Source organism: Apteryx mantelli, chromosome 2, assembly GCF_036417845.1.
Source record: "Apteryx mantelli isolate bAptMan1 chromosome 2, bAptMan1.hap1, whole genome shotgun sequence".
Taxonomy (NCBI): domain Eukaryota; kingdom Metazoa; phylum Chordata; class Aves; order Apterygiformes; family Apterygidae; genus Apteryx; species Apteryx mantelli.
The window spans coordinates 65,331,432-65,345,107 of record NC_089979.1 but is presented as its reverse complement, the minus strand read 5'-3'; the positions used below and the strand labels follow the sequence as shown (position 1 = coordinate 65,345,107).

The 13,676-nt window shown below is 41.2% G+C and overlaps 1 protein-coding gene across 1 annotated transcript in view; it reads left to right on the top strand.

Annotated features, from left to right (window-relative positions):
- The first annotated feature begins 777 nt into the window (after nt 1-777).
- The window catches only part of MBP (myelin basic protein), a 121,671-nt gene continuing 108,772 nt past the window's right edge, over nt 778-13,676 (top strand). The window contains exon 1 of the mRNA XM_067290775.1: nt 778-931. The gene's annotated coding sequence lies outside the window, so the exon portion shown is untranslated. The remainder of the gene's footprint in view (nt 932-13,676) is intronic.

Sequence of the window (13,676 nt, the reverse complement as noted above, 5' to 3'; positions counted from 1 at the left end):
ACATTATTTGCCCCAAACATTCATAAGTGTGAACTGGCCTCCAAAACTGAGCTGAAAGTAAAAAGGCAGTTCCTCTTCCCTCTGAAACCCAGCAGCCCCCCCACCCGCAGGGTGCCCGTTTTCAGGCTTCTTTCCACAAGCGCGGCCTAAATTCGTCTGTCTCACGCTAACGTGACAGCAGGTCACGGGGCTTCGAAGTACACCTGATAGCGTGGGGTTCAGATTAAAATCGCGATGACTGGCAGGCCAACGTGCTACCAGACTCCGATAGCTGCTGCTGGCATTTTGAGTTTAAAATGGTGAGCACTTTTTTTTTTTCCCTCTCCAGGAGACACTGTTTATTAAAAAATAATTACGACAACTTGCACAGACAAGTTATCAGCACATGGCTTTCAAGTCTGAAAGGGAAGCAGCCCGGCTGCGGCCGAAACCGCGTCCCTTGTCCCCGTCCGAGGGCGCAGGCAGCGCCCCGGCCCGCGGTCCCCGCCGCGGCCCCTCTCCTCTGCGGAGCCGGGCCGGCTGCTCCGGGCCCCCCCGGCGGGCGCCCTCGCCCGTTTCCCCTTCCTGGTTTCGGGCGGAGCGAAGGGGCGGGCGGCCGCGGGAGCGGGGCGGCTGCCGGGCGGCGCTGCCGCCGCGGGGGCACGGCGGCGCCCGCGGCACCGCCCGCGCAGGTACCGGTGGGAGCCGCCGCGCTTTGGGAGCAAAAAGCGACCCCCCCCCCCCCCCGGCACTGCCGCCGAGCGGGAGCAGCTCCCGCCTCGCCGGCAGAAGGAGGAAGAGCGCGTGTTTGCGGCAGGGACCCACACGCGCTGCCAGCGCCGCTGCGAGCAGAGGTTTCTGCCCTCCCCGCCTGCTGCAGCCGCTCCCAGGACCTCGTCCCCGTCGGGGGGGGCCCTGCCCGCCGCCGCCCACGCAGGGGCGGCGAGGAGAGGTGCGTGCCGGGGGGCTCGGCGCGGGCGGGCGGGCGGTACTGCGCGGGCACCTGGCGCGGGGCGCAGGTGGCCGCGGCGGCGGCGGCGGGGCGGGCGCTCGCCCCCGCTGCGCCTGCGGGGCAGGTACAGGAGGGCAGCGCAAGCCGCGCTGCCGCCGCCGCGTCGGAGGCGCTTCCCGGGGGGGCTCCCCGCCGCCTCGGCTCGGCTCGGCTCGGCTCGCCCCGCGGCAGTGCTGCCCCCGGGCGGGGAGCGGGGGCCCCCCCCGTCGGCGGGGCAGGCGGCGGTGTTGCATAACCCGGGGCGGGCGGGGGGGGCTGACACGTCCTCGCCAGAAGGACGAGGCCCGAGGGCGGTCGCAGGGGCTTCCGGTTTGAAATCGTGGCCGTGTCCGGAGTTTTACGAAGGGACGGCGAACTTCTCTTTTTTCACCTCGCCGGGGGAGCGGGAGGGGGGAGCGGGGGCAGGTGCGTTGCGCGGGCGGGCGGGCGCCGCCGCCGCCATCTCACCTGCAGGCCGCTGCCCGCGCTCCGCCCTGCGCGGGCTCCTGCGCGGGGGGCGCTGCGGGCGGCTCCGCTTGCGCCTAGTGGCGCCGGGCTCTCGGGCAGGTCCGGGGCGGCCCGCGCCGTTTCGTCGCGTAAAGCCGCCTTATGTGTGGCGAGCGGCCCTGGGGGCGCCCCGCTCGGCCTGCGCGCTTTTGGGGGGGGTCTGGCAGTGGCCGAGTCTGCATGAGCGTGTGGGGCGCCGCTGGGCTGCCGTGCGCGCTGTTCGCGTGCCTGTGGTAGCGGTCCTGAAAATCACCGCGCTTTGTCTTAAGGAGAGCGTAAACGTGCATTTTATAACCTGAAGTAGATTCTTTTTTCACAGTAATGAGTATTTCATGCGAGCATCGAATTTATCTTTCAGTACGTCGAGCACTACATTTGGAGCATTGATGATTTTTATAAAAATACGGGGAAACTGAGGAAATAAAGGATATAACCAAAATATCAGGTTTGAAAATGCCGGAGGCTTTCTTGCAGAGAAGCTGAAGTTTTCCCATGCCCAAGTTTCCACCCATTTCAATTGAGTCTCTAGTGATTAGGATAGTGACAGAATGTATATTGTACTATTTTTTTGTTGTTGTGTCTGTTAATTATTTCTAAACTTCTGAGATGAAGAAACATAATTTTGTGTCTGTGGAATATTACTAGTTCACTGATACAAACATATTAACCTGTAAATTGTGGGGCAGTTGTCTATAAAGGCTTGAAATCCATGGCTAGAGGGATGGTGTAGTGCTCCCTGTCATTCAAGGTAAATAATAACAGAGCAACAGTCTCTTCTTATGGTAATCCTGTGTTGATTACTGTTGGCAGTAGAGCAGGAAAGAGTTCTCTAAAGACTTGAAATAATCTTAGAGCAGTTAATGATGACTGGTGTGAGCTTGTTGAAGCTTTTGAAGCATCGTGGATTGCATACTTTTTGTATTTTACATCTACTTTTGCCCCTGTGCCTTCTGAATGCTGATGAGTACCTATGAGAACATCCAAAAAGCCATCCTGGGATGTGCCAGAGCTTCTGCGGTCAGTGGCCAAGAGTAGATGCCCAGAGAAGACTGTACTGGGGAGAGCTCTTAATGATGCTGCTGCAGCGCTCTGCCCAACAGCTTGTGGCTCAAGGATTCCCTACGGATGGGAGTGTTGTCTTTGTATTTAGCAGGCCTTATGCTTTTTCTTTGATGACTTTATACAGTAGTTTTTTTGAACCTATGTAAACTTTTAGTAAGAGAATAGAAAGATTAACTGGGGAACTGATGATGGATAGTTTTACAGACATTATTGGTAGCTAATGTGACAGTTGGAAGGCAATTTCAAGTTTGTAAATGCCCATGCAGAGAAGTTACATTAGCAGATATTAATTTACAAAGCAAGATTTGTGCATTAGCCTCTGAAATAATCCATCTAAAGCAAAGTATGATATTTATAACAAGAAAAAGGCAGAGAATGTAATGCTCTTCCAAAGTACAGTAATTAAATGAATTCAAATTCATTGTTGCTGAGCTGGGAGGAAGCCATGGATGAAATGTAATGTTTTGTTAGCCTCACTGGGTTTATAATAAGTAGAGAATTAAAGATAAAATTTAAGGATTTATGCTGTACCAGTACAATTAAAAAACCAACGCAAGCTTTCAAAGCCCCAGTTCCATAAAGATAATTACTGTGAATAATGTAGTGACTGCTAATGATTTGACTGGTCATTGTTGCACTGATAAACTTTGGGCCATTAAGCTTTTGCTTAATCGTAGAAATTGCAGTACATTGCTTAGAAATGGTTTCATATCTTTAGTCGCTTAATTTTGCATGTTCATGAAAATTTTCATAACAAAATTTTTCTTGCATTGGGCTTTTCTCAAAAGCTCTGCTCCAGTACAATACTTTTGTTTCTAGTCATCTAAGGCCTTTCATCCTCTTTAAAGGCATGCTTGTCTGAGTTACAAAAATCATAGACTCAAGATATCCTGCAGAAGTAGAGAAGCAGTATATTTGTTCTCAAGATCTGGCAACAATCAAGACTTGACCATGGTCACCCCATGAATCAATAGTAGAATTAGAACATACTTCTATTTTATTTAAATTCTAAGAGTTGGAGATGATCAGATAGATTGCACTGGGCTGCAAATGAATGTGCATGGAAAGGTAGTGGTAGGATCAGGCAAGGGAGTGAGTTGTCCTAGGGGAATGCCAACAGATCTTCTCTTTCGGTGTTGCCTGGAGAAACACAGAATTTGAAAAATAGAGGCTTCAGTCTCAATACCACTGGGTACGCACAAATTTCCTGTTTATTCCTTTTGAGATGTTTTGGTTCCATGTTCTTTGTAAGATATTCATACAGTTGAAATAGCTGCTCCGGTTATTTGTTCCATCAAATAATACGTACCATTATAGTTTAGACTCTATTTACTCTGCTACATGATAGTTATGATTAAATAAACACTTTCATTACAAATTGTTGGGAGAATGCAGATGAGACTGATACCCACATCTCATGCTTATTCTTAGCGTAAATAGCAGAATTAAGTGTTTAGAATCATCTGCTACCCGTTTTCTGTTAACTTCTTACCTGCCAGAAGAAAGTCCTGTGAAAATGGATGAATGCTCATATATTAGAACATGAGCAAATGTATTCAAATTTGTGCTTACCAGAACTAAATTGATTTAATTTAGATGAGAACATAACTATTTTTTGGCAGACAATTAAATACACTTAAGACTAAGGCAGATGAAATCTAATATTTTTCTATAGCACTGAAAACCACCAGTGTATAATGTGGGAGCAGGTCTGAAAGTTTGCAGCCTCAGATTTGAATCTTGCATTCATGCAGGTTTAAAGTTAAGTCTGTCATGGATTAAAGGGTAGTGCAATCTTCTGGATCATTGATGAAGTGCCCAGTCCTGCAGTGTTTAATTACTGAATAATTTTTCTTTCTGGCAAGATGTCACGTTGAAGCTGTGATGCGTGTTTTCTGTGGTGAGGCTCTTACTAAAATAAAGGACACCAGTGATCAAGAGTGCTTGATCAAAGTTAAAGTATTTAGATGCAGCTATGAATACAGACAGTTGATGCTGTTTTGTAAAGCAGGAGTTTGTCTGGTTTCTGTAAAATTCTGTGTTAAAGATTTGAAAGAGCTGAGTTGGGAAGGAAAGTAGTAGTGGAAAAGGCCATTGTAGCTGCCCAGAATTGTTAGGTGCTTCTAAGAGGAAAAACTGCAGGACACTGCCACTTCTGAAGAAGCCTAAAATATTATGTATAAAATAAAAGTAAGAACCAGTGGGAGAAGAGTCAGAAAAAGGGTATATGCTCAAATGACTTGTGCAACTGGAGTTTTAGATAGATGACACTAGACTCCAGTAGTTTATTTGCATATTATTATTTATATTATTTAATACCCATTTTTTGGGGCACCCGGCCTTTTGCACAAACTGCTTAATTGGAACCTAATTAGATACTCAGTATAAAATAAACAATTTAGTCGCCAAGAGTCTTGATCCAATTGCTACTGATGCCAAAGGCAGTAGCTAACTTCAGGGAAGATGACATTATAGCTGTATTATTAAGGCTGTATTATTGTAACCTTCAGTCATAGTTGTGGGCCTCATTGTACTAATCATTCTGCAGGCAGCTTGTTCCTACCCTGATGAGATAACAAGCAAATGCTGCATTTGAGTTAATGAAGCACAGTATGGTGATAAATGGTGATGTGGTCAAAAATTAATATGACACAATCAAAATCTAGTTCTCCAGGGATTTTGTCCACCTTGAGAATTTAAATTAAATGTTCTCAGTTGTGCTAAATACTGTAGAGTTAAACTGTAGTCAGAGTAAATCAGATCTTTGCATGAAACCTTATTGGCAGTTCTCCCCCTCAGCGATACAATGATAGTGTCTAATCTTTCACTTTCATTGACACTAAATAAAGGATGTGTGAGACTCTCTCTCTCAGATTTTTTTCCACTTAATCTTATCATCTCATTCAAATCATTATGTTTTTTCTCTATTTGTTTCTCTGGTTATTTTCATATATGTATTTTTTGCAAATAAAGTAAGTCCTCTCTCCTACCATCTAATCACCATTCAAAATCAGGCAGAATCCTGATTGAAGTACTTGTGTCAGATAGGCTTTTGGGTATAATAATAAACAGTTTTGATGCAAGTTATGTATATCATTACAGCAATTTCATTAGCTTTTCTGAACAACAAATTGTACTCATGACTTGCAATAAAACAATGTTTTCTTGCTTTGCCAGCTGTTTTCCACAGCTGGACTTATTTAAAAATAAGAAATTCTCCTGATGTTCAGGAGATACCTGTCACCCTTGTTTCCATTTACTACACCTCATTTTCTTACTTGTGAGGTTTTTGGGGACTGACATTGTGAAAGGTTGATCATACTGGGCTTAACTTTTCTCTAGAGAACAAAATACAACCTCCTACAATTTTCTTTAAAGAGTTCAGAATCTATTGAGAGGATATTTTTAGGGCTAAAGAAGTTCTAAAATGCAGACACTTAAACAGTTCCTGACAACCATATTTGGATTTTAACCTTCTTGGTTTCTCATATTCAGAAAAATGTTTTACACTTCTTAAAAATGCTTGGTTAAAAATAATTGGACAACTCTTTGGTTAATATAAAGTGGGATCATTCCTATTCTTACATCAGTTGCAATAACTGTGAAATCCCAACTCTGCTGCTTGGAATAGCTGTAAATCTTGGACACATCCCAGGAAAGCCCACGCAAAGGGCAAGTGAGAGAAAAACAAGAAATAACATGGAAACTTCCAGCCAATTTTTTCTTCTCTCTTGAAATGTTTTTGAAATAACCCAATGGAGAAGTTGCAGTTTTCTAAATCCTTACTTCACCATTAATTTTTTTTTTTCCTGAAGTCTGAGTAAGGTCATTCAAAGGGGAGAAAGAAGCAAAGTGGTAAATCTGAGAGCTTCCCTTTTTTGAAATACAGACTGAAGGTGCAATAGTTTGTTGTTTTTTAACTTCCACTGTTTTTGATCAATTTATCAGCTGCTCTGTACTGGATTTGTTTTGCACATCGAAAGGAAAGATGTTTCTGATAACCTTTTTTGCTTATTTTGTTCCAGCACTTTCAAAATTTCTTAGTGTATTATTTTAATTCTTAATATATAATTTCTTAAACATTTAAGGAATGTTTAAACGTTTGGGAGTGTTTAAATTTAAAACTTGCCCTTGCAGTTTGGGGAAATTAAGAACCAAAGGAGTCTACATGTTAGACTAACTATTGAAGTAAGGTAGAATGGCTTCTCTTTATAGGGTGTTTCAAAGTAATCCCAAGTTCAAAGTGCTATCAGCATGACCATTGATAGGAAGACTGGCATCCAAAGCAAAAGTTTGTACTTACCTAGCCAGATGCAAATGGTTAAATGTTGTCTTGGCCTCCACTGGTACCTGATATTCCAAACATACCTGTTTATCTACCACTGAAGTGTGAATTTAGGTTTGTAATGATGGTTGAATGCTTTCAGTGGTAAGCAGAGATATTAGTTTTTGCCATCTCCTCAATTTTTTTTTTTTCTTGCAGCCTATTGGTATCGCTTTCATCTTGTCCACTCCAGCTGGCCAAATTTCACCCATTCCTCAGACTTCATATAGGCTGGCTTTGTGTCTTGACTGAGATACAGGCTAGATTTTTTTTTTTTTAATGCATCTGTTCTGTAGACCTCAATGGACAGCTGTTAACTGCCCTCTTGCCTTAAAATCTGTGTATAAAGCTGAGGGTCATGAGTATACCACAAACTCATAGCCATTTTCTTCTCACTAATATCTTCAGAATTCCCATTGGCTTCCCATAGTACCCCCTTCCAGGAAGTATTTGTTCCTGGAGTTCATGACAAATTCCTTGAACAACCTAGATGATCTCAGGAGAGACTCACTGGCTTCTGGGATTACAGTTCAGTCAGCCACATCTCATGGTTAATAGCAAAGCAGTGATTGCTTTATGGTTTTGTGTAATGCACTGTAATGCTTCTTGCTCATTTTTCTTCATCATTATTTCCCAGATGTCGGCATCACTCTTTTCTTAGGAGCATAAACAATTCAGTCCTTAATTAGACTATCTTTTTGAATCGTGTTAATTCTTGGGGTGAGAAGTAATGTTGGAATATCATTTGAATAGTGAGCACAGGCAGGACTTGCAGTGGTTAAAATAAAATCATATACTTGTCCCTTTAAGTGTTAAAAAAGTAGAGAAAGAATTATCATGGGTTTACACACCTGCTGGTTTTTGCATGAAGAACAACTACACAACTTTGTGTCCAGAAAGGACCAGTGATAGTGAAAACTGTAATGGCAAGGACTGAAGCCAAAACAAGAAAAATAAGACTGATATTTTCCATAGATTCATGGTAAGGGATAAGATGCTAATGAAACTAGATGAAGTGGTAATTTTGGAGATTGATGTGTCCCTCAAATCTTTATCCATTAAAAAATGATATAATCATCATAATATGAAACTTTCTGACCCTTAGTCATTGTGCTGTATTCATAGCATTTTGACAGCTCAGATCATTCTAGAGAACTAAAGTAGGAACAGAAAACAGACTCCCCTAAAAATACTAAAATCCACCATCAGATTACACAGGCCCATTTTTATTTGGACCTTTAGTGAAATGGTCACTGAAAAATACTCTACTTAACAATTTGATTACAGGTTTCATCTTTACATTGTTTAGTTTAATGGAGAAAAATATGCCTGAAAGGTGGACCAAGAGAGGATGATGATGAGCTATTGTGTAAATAAAAGTTTCTTGATTACTGTAGTTGCATGAAATGATTCATATATCAGCAAAATTGGTGAGGGGCAGTACCTTTCCACATTTCTGAAATCAGCCTTGGTGTTAATTCTCCTTTTATTTTTCTGAAAGTAGGAAGAAAACAAAACAGTGATGTTCTATTCATGATTATTTTTGGCTTAAAATACATGCTCAAGTAATTGGGACTGACTTAGAGGAAAACAATTATAATTATCTACTACTTTGGCTCTTGTTGGGCCTTTTAGTGTCTTTTCCCAGATGGTGGTAGTTACTGTATCAAGGGGCTTCTTATTAATTAAAGTGTATAGTTTCTACAAATAGAAACTCCCTGGCTTGGATTTTTGCAATCTTTTATCTGTTTACTTTGCCCTGACTTGTTTGTGGAAAAGAGAGCTAAATATAAGCTTCTGCATAGCTTTCGTCAGCATAGTCTGACTCAGCACTGTTCACCTGGAGGGCAGGCAATAGTTTAGCTTTGTTTTTCTTTTTCAGAAAGATAATCTTGTCCAATGGGAAAGAACCCATAATAGGCTCACACAGAAAGTAGGTTTTGTTGTTGTAGTTTTAAAGGTAGTTTTAATAGGTGCTCTTCAACTAGATGTAGAACTGGTAGTATTGAAAAGTTCGTCTTAAATTTTGGTTGACTTGAGTGGGTTGCAAAATGTTTTCCTCTTTTCCTCCTCCTGCAATAAAAATAGCTTTATACTTCATATGGATGTGGGATTTTTTTTTTTTTTTAATTCTAAGTCCTGAATGCCTCAACCTTCTTTATTAACATATTTCTTTGTGTAGTGCTTTTGGTTCCGCATAGAGGCTGGAACTTGTACCTACAAGTCATAATTCTGTGTGCAGTGAAAAGTGTGAGAAAGGTTGAAAAAGTTTTCATTACTTTTAATTGGTCTTTTATTGTACATTTTTGTCTTTCATCTCTTTGTGAGTAATGTTTTGTCCAGCTATTAGGCTTTAGTGAGAAAGGCAAAATATACCTACTACAAATAGCATATAGCAACAACAGAAGTATGCTCCTTGAGTTAATGCAGTTGTCTGGTACAACACTGAATACCATCATATTCAGTATTCTTAACTGCATTTTGTACTCTACTATTAGTGATTATTGTATCAGCTGTGGAGTGAACACTGTACCTGTAGTCTTTTCTTCATAATTAACATTTGGTTTGGGGGAGTCTGTGTGTTTTCTTATAACTTCAGTGCTACTAAGTAAATTTTGGATTAATTGTAGTTAAGTTTGTTCAATCGTCCTGATTCAGTGAGCCAAGCAGCCTTATAGAGGCTTTTGAAGGACGTGCTCTGTGGGGCCCTCATCGATCACATGACTAAGGACATAACTGCATATGCAGTTCTCTTGTTGCGCATAAAGCTCAGTGAATGGTCAAGGCATGCAGTTTACCTGCATGTACATAGATTATTCGTACAGCATGTATTGAGTATGCTTCCAGAAACAAAACAGAAAATTCAGACATTGTGCTTAATTGTGCATGCTCTGCATGGTGTACGTACACAATTCCAACATAGATTTATAGACTCATTGAGGTTGGAAGGGACCTCGAGAGGGCTCCAGACCGTCCTCCTGCCCAAAGTAGGGTCAGGAATGAGATCAGACCAGGTTACTTAGGGCTTTGTTCAGTTGAGTCTTGATAAGCTCCTCTTGAAACAGCCCTGGATGTTGTTGGCCTTCACTGGCTGCTGGGGGTGGGGACTGCTGGCTCCTGTCTAGCTCACTGTCCACCAGGACCTCCAGGTCCTTTTCAGCAGAGCTGCTCACCTGCTGGACAGTCCTCAGGCTGTGCTCTGATAGGGCGTTAGTCTGTCCCAAACGCTGGACTTCGCATTTGGCCTTGTTGAATTTCAGGATGTTTCTGTCAGACCATTCCTCAAGCCTGTCTAAGTCCTTCTGAATGGCAACCCTGCCGCTTGGTGTATCAGGTGCACTCCCAAGTTTGATGTTTTCTGGACACTTGGTGAGGGTACCTTCTATACCCTCCCCCAGGTCACTGTTAAAGATATTAGGATAGATCTCGAATTTACTTCACTCGTAGCCAGCTTGTGAGCAGAATGCAAACCATTAACCAATATCTTTTCAGCCTGATGACAGGGATTCTTTTTTTACTGCCTAGTAGTCCACCCACCTGGACTGTAACTTAGATCAACTTAGATACAAAGATGCTACAGGAGGCTGTTGAAAGCCTTGCTAAAACTAAGGTAGATGATATTCATTGCTTCTTGCTCATCCGCAAATCCAGTCATTTTATCACAGGAGGTAATCACTTTGGTCAGGCATGATTTAACCTTGGTAAGTCCATGCTGTCTCTTCCCAATCACCTACTTCTCCTTCATGTGCCCCAAAACAGCATTCAGGTATACATATGATGGAAGCAGACTAACAACTGAAGTAGGCTGGACTGAGTTGCTTTCTTTCCCAGTGATACCTCAGACTTGGTAACGTGCACAGCCCTTTCCTGCTCGTCTTCTACAGGAGGGCAACAATTAAGCATCCAGAGGTGACTGTGTACGCGCTGGTCACGGATGGGACACCTCCCTTTTGGGAATGTGATGATGAATGAGTTGGGGCTTCATGTGGCCTGAGGAAAGATGTTTGTTAGGAAAAAGGATGTTGCTGCTAGAGTAATTCTTGCACTCTGTGTGTATTTGAGGATTTTGCAAGAAAGGGAGGTGGCAGCAGAAGTCATATTAAGTTTGATAATTATGTTGGTTTGACCATTGTATTGGTGGTCTGTTTACAGCCATTCGGCTTTGTCTTGGATATTCTTTCATGGGAAGAGAGCTATTTAGTTCCATAATCTTGCTAATAGCTTAATGATCAAAAGAAATGCATATATGGATGCCAGTGAGTAGGCATGTGGAAGTCTTTATTTGTATTCTGTTATACACATGTAAAACTTTTCTCCACAGCCCTGTGGGGTGTTTTTTTCCATTTACTTACAATTTTGAAAATTTTCCCATTACTCATAATTTGCCAGGTGGTCTTTGGACGGGAAGAAAAAGAACCGAAACCAAACCCAACAAACTCAATGTAGTAAGACCCACATGAATGCAGTCTAATGCATATATTTCTTATATTTTAGGAATCTGTTTTTCATGCTTTAATTATTTGCAAAGTGTAAAATCATGTTTTCTTTTTGTCCAGTTTAATAAACTAGGCTCTATGAAAAAAGGATTAACATGCAAATATGACACTTGAAGATGGCCAAATGGATAAAGGTATTTCAGGTTAAAGTACAGAACAGGCTGATTATGAAAGAAATAACCAAAGCTTGGGAAAGAGCAATTAAATAATTTCGTAATCACACATGCATTGCAACAATAATACTGGCACACGTAAATATGAAAGCTGTTTTTGCAGTGTCTTCCTGATGCGCAGTAGTACAGTTGTCTTCAGTGGGTTTGCTTGTGTAAGAAAAGACCACCCAAGTAAGATCAAATGGATTTATGATAAGATGAATCCATTTTCATATGACTCACTGAATATACTGTATATATGCAAGAAGAATTTGAGACATTAATGTCTGTTGTCACACTAGCTCTATATAGATGAAATGATTATTCTGTATATGTCTTTTTGTGGTATTGAATCATCTTGTAATTTTTTTTTATTGATTGGGAGAGATGTTAACTTCGGTTATTTTGACTGAATTTCAGTTTACAATTCCATTCTGCTTGTATAAAAATTTCTCCTGTAGTGTCATTTGAATAAGTAGCCTACCATTTACTGTTTCAAGCATTTTAAGTATTCTCCATGTTTAAAGTTTGCTGCATTTCAGAAATGTTTGAAATTATTCTTATTTGTATGTGATTGGGAACCCTGTGCTTCAAAGTTATTGTACAGATTTTAATCTTTATTGTAACTAAAATTGTCACTTCTAAGAGATTTGCTGTGTTTTTACAGTAATAGTCTAAGTCTGACATTATATGGAATACCGATTTTTATAAGGTCTGGTATCATTCAAGTTCCCAAAGGATAAGGTATCATTAAATAAAACTGGAGGATACACTTAAAATAAATTACCTTACTTCAACTTCTGTCATAAAGAACAAGCCTAGCACATCTTCAAAAAGATTCTTGTGGCTGCTGTCCTGACAGAAATTCTTAATAAAGAGCCTGAAATAGGTAAGGGACTTTTTCAGCCTCACAAAAGTAGTATCAGTTCACATGAGATGTGGAAAATAAAAATGACCTTCAGGGGAAACCAAGGCAAGAAATTAGAGTCCAGATGGAACAGAATGCAGAGTAGCATTGCCATATGGCACCTATATAGGATGTTTATGGCCAGTGACAGAAGATCGCTTCTGCTTACAATACCATATTTATCATACAAGGTCAGGGGAAAGAAAGTCATGAAAAAATTCTCAGTTGGGAAAAATTATGTATCCTGGATTGTGTTTTGGATATGATCAGGCTGCAGTGTGCAAAAGGTAAACAAGTGAGGAACAAGATACTGCCGGAGTGTTATGACTCTAAATGAGTAATACTTGATACCAAAATTATTAGGTGTCCTAATAATTGTGAGTATGTGGTACCAGTCTGATACCAACCTGTGCAAATCCCAGTCCTATTTAGCCTGGCCTAGCTATGCCTCTGGTTGCATCATTATCTGCTTATATATTTTCCCCATGTGGCCTTTGAGAGAGTATGTATGGTATGATCTGCAAAACTTCTCTGTTCTAGTGGAGAAGAGATGTCATTTTAAGTGTTTTAGAACTGGCTATTCATGTGACAAAGTTGCCAAAATAAGTGAAATTTATGTGCATTACTAATTGAATTTAAGAGTGAATATTAAGTGAACTTTAATGTATCCAGACTGGCAAAATGTTCATATGCAGCAATGCTAAAAAGCAGTTGTGGTGGTTACTGCTATCCACTTTGCTTAACTTTAGAAGCCTAAGTTTGCAGTTTTTTTAGCTTATGTTTTTAAACATCCTTACCAGATAATATGAAGCCTGTGGTTTGGGGGTGGGGACATGTTTTGATTTGGGGTGTTTTTTGAGTGAATATTATGTGCTTCAAGATCATAAACAAGGAAAACATTATTATTTTTTTTCCTAGTAGTGATATATTTTCATTTGGTGATTGGCATTAATTTTGGCAGATGCTCAAATACCAAAGTAGGAGTAGATTTACTGATAGATACTTATAAATGTAAGTGCATTGAGCATATTAGATATTCCAAGAGAAGATAGTGACTAAAACAGTGGCATTAGCATTGTAAGGGCAAGTTTCGTCATCCAGAATTATTGTAAAATTTTAAAATACCACCTATTAAATATTAAGGACCGCAGCTGGGAAGTGTTAGCATACAGAAGAGACTGGTGCTGCACACAGATCTTCTCCAATGTGTTTGGGAGTCTGCAGCTGCAGCTGCAACATCTCCTCAAACTAATCATAA